The following is a 10,987-nucleotide window of genomic DNA, read 5'->3' as shown; positions in this document are numbered from 1 at the left end:
ACTGTTTCCACTGTTTCCCCATCTATTTCCCATGAAGTGATGGGACCAGATGCCATGATCTTAGTTTTCTGAATGTTGAACTTTAAGCCAACTTTTTCACTCTCCTCTTTCACTTTCATCAAGAGGCTCTTCAGTTCCTCTTCACTTTCCGCCATAAGGGTGGTGTCATCTGCATATCTGAGGTTATTGATATTTCTTCCAGCAATCTTGATTCCAGCTTATGTTTCTTCCAGTCCAGCGTTTCTCATGATATACTCTGCATATAAGTTAGATAAGCAGGGTGATAATATACAGCCTTGACGTACTCCTTTTCCTATTTGGAACCAGTCTGTTGTTCCATGTCCAGTTCTAACTGCTGCTTTCTGACCTGCATACAGATTTCTCAAGAGGCAGGTCAGGTGGTCAGGTATTCCCATCTCTTTCAGAATTTTCCCCAGTTTCTTGTGATCCACACAGTCAAAGGCTTTGGCATAGTCAATAAAGCAGAAATAGATGTTTTTCTGGAGCTCTCCTGCTTTTTCTGTGATCCAACGGATGTTGGCAATTTGATCTCTGGTTCCTCTGCCTTTTCTAAATCCAGCTTGAATATCAGGAAATTCATGGTTCACGTATTGCTGAAGCCTGGCTTGGAGAATTCTGAGCATTACTTTACTAGCATGTGAGATGAGTGCAATTGTGCGGTAATTTAAGCATTCTTTGGCATTGCCTTTCTTTGGGATTGGAATGAAAACTGACCTTTTCCAGTCCTGTGGCCTCTGCTGAGTTTTCCAAATTTGCTGGCATATTGAGTGCAGCACTTGCACAGCATCATCTTTCAGGATTTGAAATAGCTCCACTGGAATTCCGTCACCTCCACTAGCATTTTTCGTAGTGATGCTTTCTAAGGCCCACTTGACTTTATATTCCAGGATGTCTGGCTCTAGGTGAGTGATCATACCATCATGATTATCTGGGTCATGAAGATCTTTTTTGTACAGTTCTTCTGTGTATTCTTGCCACCTCTTCTTAATATCTTCTGCTTCTGTTAGGTCCATACAATTTCTGTCCTTTCTCAAGCCCATCTTTGCATGAAATGTTCCCTTGGTATCTCTAATTTTCTTGAAGAGATCTCTAGTCTTTCCCATTTGGTTGTTTTCCTCTATTTCTTTGCACTGGTTGCTGAAGAAGGCTTTCTTATCTCTCCTTGCTGTTCTTTGGAACTCTGCATTCAGATGCCTATATCTTTCCTTTTTTCCTTTGCTTTTCACTTCTCTTCTTTCCACAGCTATTTGTAAGGCCTCCCCAGACAGCCATTTTCCTTTTTTGCATTTGTTTTCCAGGGGGATGGTCTTGATCCCTGTCTCCTGTACAATGTCCTGAACCTCATTCCATAGTTCATCAGGCACTCTATCTATCAGATCTAGGCCCTTAAATCTATTTCTCACTTCCACTGTATAATCATAAGGGATTTGATTTAGGTCATACCTGAATGGTCTAGCGGTTTTCCCTACTTTCTTCAATTTGAGTCTGAATTTGGTAATAAGGAGTTCATGATCTGAGCCACAGTCAGCTCCTGGTCTTGTTTTTGTTGACTGTATAGAGGTTCTCCATCTTTGGCTGCAAAGAATATAATCAATCTGATTTTGGTGTTGACCATCTGGTGATGTCCCTGTGTGGAGTCTTCTCTTGTGTTGTTGGCGGAGGGTGTTTGCTATGACCAGTGCATTTTCTTGGCAAAACTGTGTTAGTCTTTGTCCTGGTTCATTCCGCATTCCAAGGCCAAATTTGCCTGTTACTCCAGGTGTTTCTTGACTTCCTACTTTTGCATTCCAGTCCCCTGTAATGAAAAGGACATCTTTTTTGGGTGTTAGTTCTAAAAGGTCTTGTAGGTCTTCTTCATAGAACCGTTCAACTTCAGCATCTTCAGCGTTACTGGTTGGGACATAGACTTGGATTACCGTGATATTGAATGGTTTGCAGTAGAAACGAACAGAGATCATTCTGTCGTTTTTGAGATTGCATCCAAGTACTGCATTTCGGACTCTTGTTGATCATGATGGCTACTCCATTTCTTCTGAGGATTCCTGCCCACAGTAGTAGATATAATGATCATCTGAGTTAAATTCACCCATTCCCGTCCATTTTAGTTCGCTGATTCCTAGAATGTTGATGTTCACTCTTGCCATCTCCTGTTTGACCACTTCCAATTTGCCTTGATTCATGGACTGACATTCCAGGTTCCTATGCAATATTGCTCTTTACAGCATCGGATCTTGCTTCTATCACCAGTCACATCCACAGCTGGATGTTGTTTTTTCTTTGGCTCCATCCCTTCATTCTTTCTGGAGTTATTTCTCCACTGATCTCCAGTAGCATATTGGGCACCTAATGACCTGGGGAGTTCCTCTTTCAATATCCTATCATTTTGCCTTTTCCTACTGTTCATGGGGTTCTCAAGGCAAGAATACTGAAGTGTTTTGCCATTCCCTTCTCCAGTGGACCCCATTCCTTCAGCCCTCTCCACGATGACCCACCCGTCTTGGGTTTCCCTGCAGGCATGGCTTGGTTTCATTGAGTTAGACAAGGCTGTGGTCCTAGTGTGATTAGATTGACTAGTGTTCTGTGAGTATGGTGATTAGCCAGAAGGTATTTTCCAGAAACTGTCCTCAAGCAGGATGCATTATTGTTATATAATCCTAAGGAATGTAGAGGAAGAAAAAGTTTGTACTTTCCTCGTCCTTGAGAATTCCAGACCCCTATCTCCTCCTTGAGAACCCCGGACCCCTCTCTCCTTTGAGACTCCCAGACTTTTTATCAACCTGCCTAGGAATTGACTCTCAGTATCAGTTCAGTTTCATCCATCTTCTGTGTCACATTCCTGCCTCCTCTTGCCTCTGAACATCTACTTTCTGGTTGTCCAGATTCACAGGCACAGGCGTTAATAGCCCCTCCTTCCTTCCTGCCCCTGTGAAGGTGCTCTGGGCTACAACAGGTGTAACTGTGGGAGCCTTAGGATAATTGCTGTGCTGGTCTGCTACTCCATCTGGCTAGAGTTTCAACTCTTTCAGGGCAGGGCCTTTTTTTGGCTCTCTTATCTCTCAGAGGCAGGACACTGAGACTTAGAGTCCTTACTGTATGTTAGACACTGTCCTGGCAATTAAAATACATGCTCAGCTTTAAGGCTCTCTTTACCCATATAGGGCTTTCTTGGTGGCTCAGCTGGTAAAGAATCCACCTGCAATGCTGGAGACCTAGGTTCAATCCCTGGGTTGGGAAGATCCCCTAGAGAAGGGAATAGCTACCCACTCCAGTATTCTGGCCTAGAGAAGTCCATGAACTCTATAGTCTATGAGGTTGCAAAGAGTCAGACATGACTCAGCGACTTTCACTTACTTATATCCATAAAAGGACTGTTATCATTGTTCCATAGATTAGGAGACTGAGACCCAGATCTCATAATGAGAAAGCCAATGCTTTTTATATTATTTCATGTTACTGTCCTACTTCCCTGATGCCTTAGATGGTAAAGAATCTACCTGCAATGCAGCAGACCCACGTTGATCCTTGGGTGGGGAAGATCTCCTGGAGAAGGGAATGGCACCCCACTCCAGCATTCTTGCCTGGAGAATTCTATGGACAGAGCAGCCTTGTGGGCTACAGTCCATGGAATCACAAAGAGTCAGCCACAACTGAACGACTAACATCCTACTGTCTACCCCACTTCCGGGCATATACTCAGATGCTCTCTGTAGGTGTGTAATTAGCATTTAAACCGAGGTAGATTTTCTTATCATTAGGCAGCCCTCTGTCATACTTGCTAGTGCATAGGGATACCGTTGTCCCTAGAGTATAGAGATTGTGTTGTGTTTTAGCTTTCTTCTGGGTTAAATGCATATTGTGTCTTAGTACAGAAATTTCTCTTTGCTGCCACTTGTCTTTATGGGATAATGTGACTCAGGGGACTAACACTCGTTACAAATGTAACCAGCATGTCCTTGGCTTCTCCTGCGATAAGTCCACAGGTGTCACATTTACAATAAGATCACAAATTTCCCTGCTGTTTGAGTATCTACTTTCCTGTTAGCAGGGAATTCAGTCTTTTCCTAGGATCCCAGGAGTCCCTGTTGGGTAAGGTTGGTCCCTTTGTGGTTACCATTTGTCAGGAGCCAAGGCAAACTGTACAACTCTGAGTTAGAAAGGCTTGGGGAACCTGAGAGCAAGGTTCCACAAGATGTGGTATACATGATGTGCACAGAAAGGGGTGCTGGGGTGCAGGATATTGTGCTGGACACAGTGGGGTTGTTCATTCCAGGAGCAGGACCTGTCTCCTTATTGATTCTCATAGGGGAACAAACTGATCAACTCCAGGGCTTTCCTGTCCAGTTGTCTGGGAAAGCCGTTTGGTCTGCTTCTGGGAACCTTGGGACTGGTAACTTACAACCTGGGTAAGTCTGTACCCAGGAAGGTCAAGATCATCTTTATCCTATCATGCTAGTGAAAGGTTGTTGTTGAATCACGACGCCGGGATTCCTGGCCCCCGGAGGAGAAGAATTCAGTCCGGGGCCAGAGACGAGGCTTGATTGCTCAGAGCTTTTGTGTAATAAAGTTTTATTAAAGTATAAAGGAGATAGAGAAAGCTTCTGACACAGGCATCAGAAGGGGGTAGAAAGAGTACCCACTTGCTAGTGTTAGCAATGAAGTTATATACTCTCCAGTAAGTCCAAAGAATGTCTGGAGGTTGTAAAGACCTCACCAGACCTACTCCCATAATTTACATTTTAAGATAACAGAATTAGCCAGAAGGTTTAATCCAGAGACTGTCCTCAGGCATAATACATTGTTGTTATATAATCCTAAAGAATGTAGAGAAGGAAAAAAGTTTGTCCTTTCTTCCTCCTTGAGAATTCCAGACCCCTCTCTCCCTGGGGACCCCTAGACTTCTTATCAACCTGCCTAGGAAATGACTCTCTCACTAGGAAGAGGGGAGAACTCCCCACTCCAGCTGATTTATTGTTCAGGCCAGTGGTGGTCAACAGAAATATGATGTGAGCCATACATGCAATTTTGAGGGTCTTAGTAGCTACAGTTAAAAAAAAAAAAAAAAAAAGAAAGAAAACAATAACAAGAAACAGATGAAATGAATTTTTAATATTTTCTTTGAATCACTTTACCCAAAATATCAGGTCAACATGTAATTAATAAAACATTTACTATTGAGACATTTTACATTCTTTAATAGCAGCTCTTTGAAATCAGGTGTGTATTTCACACTTACAGAATCTCTCAATCCAGATGCTAAATTTTCTTTGGACATACTTGATCAGTGTTTAGTTTTCATAAAATTTACAGTTTAAAAGTAGATTTGCATACCTCAGTTGTTCCAAATATATTTCCAAGTTTTCCAAAATTCAAATTGTGTCCATTTTTAAACTTAACTTTAAAAAGTTTAAATTAAAATTAGTTATTTGGTTGCATTAGGCACATTCCAGGGCTTGATGGTGCTTTGTGACCAGCGCTACTGTATTGGACACAGTGGAGCTCCTGGGGTCACTTTGGGGGTAATCACAGGTGTGCATAATGCAAATGTTACTAGGGAATACCAAGTCTTTAAAAACAAATAAAAGAATAAAGCAGAGAAGTGATACAAACGCACTTCATAGATACCCTGGGTTCAATTCTGGACCACTGCAGTAAAGTTAGTATTGTAATAAAGTGAGTTACACAAAGTTTTTGCTTTTCCAGTGCATACAAAAGTTACCTTTATACTGTAGTCTGTAAAGCATTATATAAACAAAATACCCTTAATTGAAAAAATACTTTTTGCTAAAAATTGGTAACCGTCATTTGAACCTTCAGTGAGTCATCTTTTTGCAATAGTCACATAAAAATCACTCACCAATCACAGACCACCATAAAAATATCACAATGAAAAAAAAATCATTAAAAAAAGAAAACATCACAATGTTGCTCCTGCTGCAGCTGCTAAGTTGCTTCAGTTGTGTCCGACTCTGTGCGACCCCATAGATGGCAGCCCACCAGGCTCCCCTGTCCCTGGGATTCTGGGGTGGGTTGCCATTGCATTCTCCAGTGCATGAAAGTGAAAAGTGAAAGTGAAGTCACTCAGTCGTGTCCAACTCTTCGCGACCCCATGGACTGTAGCCTACCAGGCTCCTCTGTCCATGGGATTTTCCAGGCAAGAGTACTGGAGTGGATTGCCATTGCCTTCTCAGCACAATATTGAGAAAGTATGAAATATTTTGAATTGCTGAAATGTGACACGGAGAAACAAAGTGTGCAAATGCTTTGGAAAAATGGTGCTGATAGACTTGCTCAATACAAGGTTGCCACAAACCTTCAATTATTAAAAATCACAGTATCTATGCATGCACAGAAATAAAAAAAAATAAAAAAGAAAAAAAGAAAACACAGTATCTATAAAGTGTAGTAAAGTGAAGCACGATAAAAAGAGGTGCCCTATGTATCAACTCCCACCTCTGGAGTATAGCTGTCTGGGTTTGACCTTGAGCTTTCCCACTTTCTAGCTCTAAGGAATTACTTCATCTCCTGGTCCTCAGGTTACTTATCTGTAAAAGGGCATAATATCATTTCCTCTCTCAGCATTGTAGTGAGGACTAAAGAGGGCAATGCTTAGCTGACCATGAGTTGTCAATAAAGGCATTAATGCTTCAGTGTTTAAAACTCAGTTAATAGTTCATTGTCTTATTTGCTCCTTACCGAAAACTCATTAGGTAGGGAAAAAATGATTACCCCTCATTGCAACACAGCTAGGACTGAAACCCAGTTTTTCAAAGTCAAAACCCATTTTGCTTTCTGTATCATGATTACAGCCATTGACAGCTAATTTCAACCGAGCAGTACCTGTGAGAGGTGCTCTTCTTAGGGCTTTACATCTAGCAGCTGTCCTACACCAATTTCCTCTTCTGGTTTTAAGAAATAACCTGATACATCTATTCATATCTGTAAAGCTAATGAACAAGACTTAGAGAAAGACTGTCTTGTTATCAATGTCAAGGGTTTAGTCTTCCCATTTCTCAATGAATATTTGCCTTTCCATTTCCCTAAACACTTTTTAAAGAAAAAAGTTAAAGTCTTGACTGTTAATATGTATTAGTTCTGTACATTGCCTTGGATCGATAGAAGATCACAACAAAAGAGCATATCCAATATTTAATTTTCAAGTTTCCATACCATTTATTAAATAATGTATGTGGAGAATAATTTTAATCTCCTATTTCATGCAATCTTAGTGTTTCTGGCTTCTTTTCATTGAGGCACATGCAGCCTATGCTTACATTTATAACTTTGGGACTGCTCTTAGGGTCTGTTTTCTGATTTTTCCCTCCCTTTGATAACTTGTCAAAAATAGGTGCTTGCCCCAGGTGTGTCATTACATTCTATTACATCTTGACAATCTACTGCTTGTCAAGGCTGCACAATAGTCCTTTGTATCCGTGTCCCGAGAGCCCAGGAACTGCTGAGTAGATCAGGCAACTTTGTGAAATATCTGATTGAACTTGGACTCCATCACCCCATCTCAGTGAATCAAGTCACTGTAAATCAAAGCTTTGCTCTGCCAGTGGTCTCTCAGCTTTCAATGCATTTTGATTTAAAGGACTTTTGTCTGTGATCATCTCATATTTTATAAGATGATATCCTGTGAGTACAGGGAAAGAATGAAACAAAACAATCAGAGGAGAAAGTTATGAGAAAAGGACAAGCAAGGGAGATAGGGACAACTCACAGGTGGTATCGGTTTATTTTTACAGGGTGGTAAAACACCATAATTGGTACTCTGGGTAATAGTTACTTCTGTGACCTTCTGAACTGTGTGTCCCAGAAATGTTTGGAGGTAGTCATAAAAATTTTTATGCCCCAAAGAATTCTGCAAATAAAGTGTTTCTACTGATTTCTGTCTCTGCAACAGCAATTATCTGTGATGTAAGTTTCAGAATATATAATTTTTTATTGTAAACAGGCAAAGAAAAGGTGATACCAATTGGACTTTCTCTGTAGAATGATACAAAATAATAATATTTTTACAGATTTTTCCTTATCATCAAGGAACATATACTTATTGTATAATATTAAGGAAAAGGTAATAAAATCACCCATAACTGTCTCCACCAAAGATAACCATTGTTAAATCTTCTTGTATTTCCTGCCTGTCTTTTATATGTATATATTTTATAACCTAGTTATGCTGCTGCTGCTGCTGCTAAGTTGCTTCAGTCGTGTCTGACTCTGTGACCCCATAGACGGCAGCCCACCAGGCTCCCCTGTCCCTGGGATTCTCCAGGCAAGAACACTGGAGTGGGTTGCCATTTCCTTCTTCAATGCAGGAAAGTGAAAAGTGAAAGTGAAGTTGCTCAGTCGTGTCCAACTCTTAACGACCCCATGGACTGCAGCCTACCAGGCTCCTCCGTCCATGGGATTCTGCAGGCAAGAGTACTGGAGTGGGGTGCCGTTGCCTTCTCCAAACCTAGTTATAGTTGTGCTTATATAGTTTTATATCTTTTTTATTTTAATATTGTGAAATTTTTATCTATTATTAGTTTAAGCATTGGATAGACTGTCATCAATCATTTATTCTATAATCTAAAATTTCAGTTGAGTTCATTTTATTTTTCCATTAAAAAAAAAAGCCCTATGATGAATACCTTTCTACTTTTCTCTTATAACCTGTATAAGATAAAAGTTTATTCTAAACTAAACTCTAGTATAGTTTTCTAAAAGTAGAATTACTGGAGCAAAGGGTATAAATATCTTTAGGGCTCATGATACACACTGCCAAATCACTTTCTAGAGAGGTTTTAAAGTGTATCCAATTTTCTGTTCCATCAGAAGCATATAGAAACAAACAAGCATAATAGCATGGAGATATCAAGGTACACACGGTTCTCTTCAGAGGAGTCACGTGGAAACCTCCTCTTATTTCAGTGTGGTTGCTGTGTGCCTGTCATTACCTTAGAGATGTGCAGGGGCGCAGAGTAACATTACAGCTGAAGGTTTTCTTTAGTCACCAATTTGGGTTCTTAGTAACATCTGGCTGTTTTCAAAAACTGCAACATCTGATTTCAAGAAGTAAAGATTGGCCACACTTGAAGATATAAAAAAGTATGAATTACCAGTTCTGAGGCCGTACCTTGGGTTTCCCTGGTGGCTCAGATAGTACAGAATCTGCCTGTAATGCAGGAGACCCAGGTTTGATCTCTGGGTTGGGAAGATTCCCCTGGAGAAGGAAATGGCAACCCTCTCCAGTATTCTTGCCTGGAGAATCCCTAAAGACAGAGGAGCCAGGTGGGCTACAGTCCATGGGTTCTTAAAGAGTCTGACATGACTAAGCAACTAACACTCTGTTAGCAAGTAACAAACAGCATTTGTGACTTACTTTTCCTTCTTCAAGGACCCTGTCCCTGGTTAATGCTGTTGTGGTCATCAAAGCAAGGCTCCAGAAAGACTGGCAGTGAGGAGGAGGGCAGGGACTGAGTGGCGTGTGCTGTCCATAGCCATTCCCCCAGCACTTTATAAGTAGCTCTGCTAACTTGGTTAATTTGATGCAGAGAACAAGTGTAGATCTGCGCATGGGGGAATTAGCATAGTGCATTCACAATAAGGTAATTCTATTAAAAGAAACAATTTGGTTTTTCTGTGGAATGTATTTTACTTGAAGGGAAGGAGGGAGAGAAGAGCACAGAGGATGCACACTGAAGCAAAATGTTACTAATTGGGGAAATCTATGTGAAGGGTGCACGTTATATTGTACTATTCTTTTTAAATTTTTTATTGATGTATAGTTACTTTACAATATTGTGTTGGTTTCTGCTGTGCAGCAAGGTGAATCAGTTATATGTATACATAAGTTCACTCTTTTTTGGATTTCCTTCACATTTAGATCACCACGCATCACTGAGTAGAGTACCCTGTGCTATACAATACGTTCTCATTAGTTATCTATCTTATACACAGTATAAAGCCCAATCTGCCAATTCATCCCACCTCTCCCCAGCTTGGTAGCTATAAGTTTGTTCTCTACATCTGTGACTCTTATTTCTGCTTTGCAAGTAGGTTATCTGTACCATTTTTCTAGATGCCGCATGTAAACAATATTATAATATTTGTTTTCCTTTCTGACTTACTTCATTCTGTATGACAATCTTAAGGTCCATCCATGTCTCTGCAAATGGCACAATTTTGTTCCTTTTTATGGCTGAGTACATATTGTACTATTCTCACCACTTCCCTAGGTTTGAAAAGTTTGAACAGAAAAGCTGAAGAAAACATCTATAGGGGAGGAAAAATAACTTCCTTCTTCTCCATTGCTGACTCAGATCCACCTGTAATAAACAGGTTAGCAGGAGAAAAACAAATTTAACTTACATCTGTGCATGCTGGAGCCTCACAAAGATATGAGACTCAAAGAAGTGACCAAAGCAGGAAGCTTTTGTACCTTTTAGGCTAAGAAACGATAAATTTGTTTAGAATTGACAAGACTGAAGGGTTTGGGCTGGGGTTAGTAAATGGCGAAGTAACAAGGTTTGTTTAATACTGCCTTCTTGGACCTGATTTCAGACTCTGAAGATAAGGATGCCTTAGGATGTCTTTCATCTCCTGGTACAGAGAGAGAATCTTTCATATATGGGAAATTTATTTCTTACTTTTGGGAGAACAAAGGAAGTTCAGAATGTTCTTCTTGCATTTGGTAGTTTCTCAAGTACCTTTAATTGAAAATAATAAACACGCCAATGTACCCTATTTCAGGGTTATATATTCTGAACCCTACACATGCAAACAATACCAAAATGCCCTGAAGGATGATGAAGGAATGGTTGAGAATGATCAAGTACTTGACATTAAGGAATATGAGGGTCAGAATACAGAGGATTTTCATGTGATCATGGGTGGCCTTTGGGGTTTTTCCTTTTGGCAATGGGACTTCTGAACTATTTCTTATAGAAGAATATGCAGTGGCAGTCTCCCCAATACATCC

Source organism: Capra hircus, chromosome 1 (genome assembly GCF_001704415.2).
Source record: "Capra hircus breed San Clemente chromosome 1, ASM170441v1, whole genome shotgun sequence".
NCBI classification, from domain to species: Eukaryota; Metazoa; Chordata; class Mammalia; order Artiodactyla; family Bovidae; genus Capra; species Capra hircus.
Note: the sequence above shows the minus strand (reverse complement) of the source record.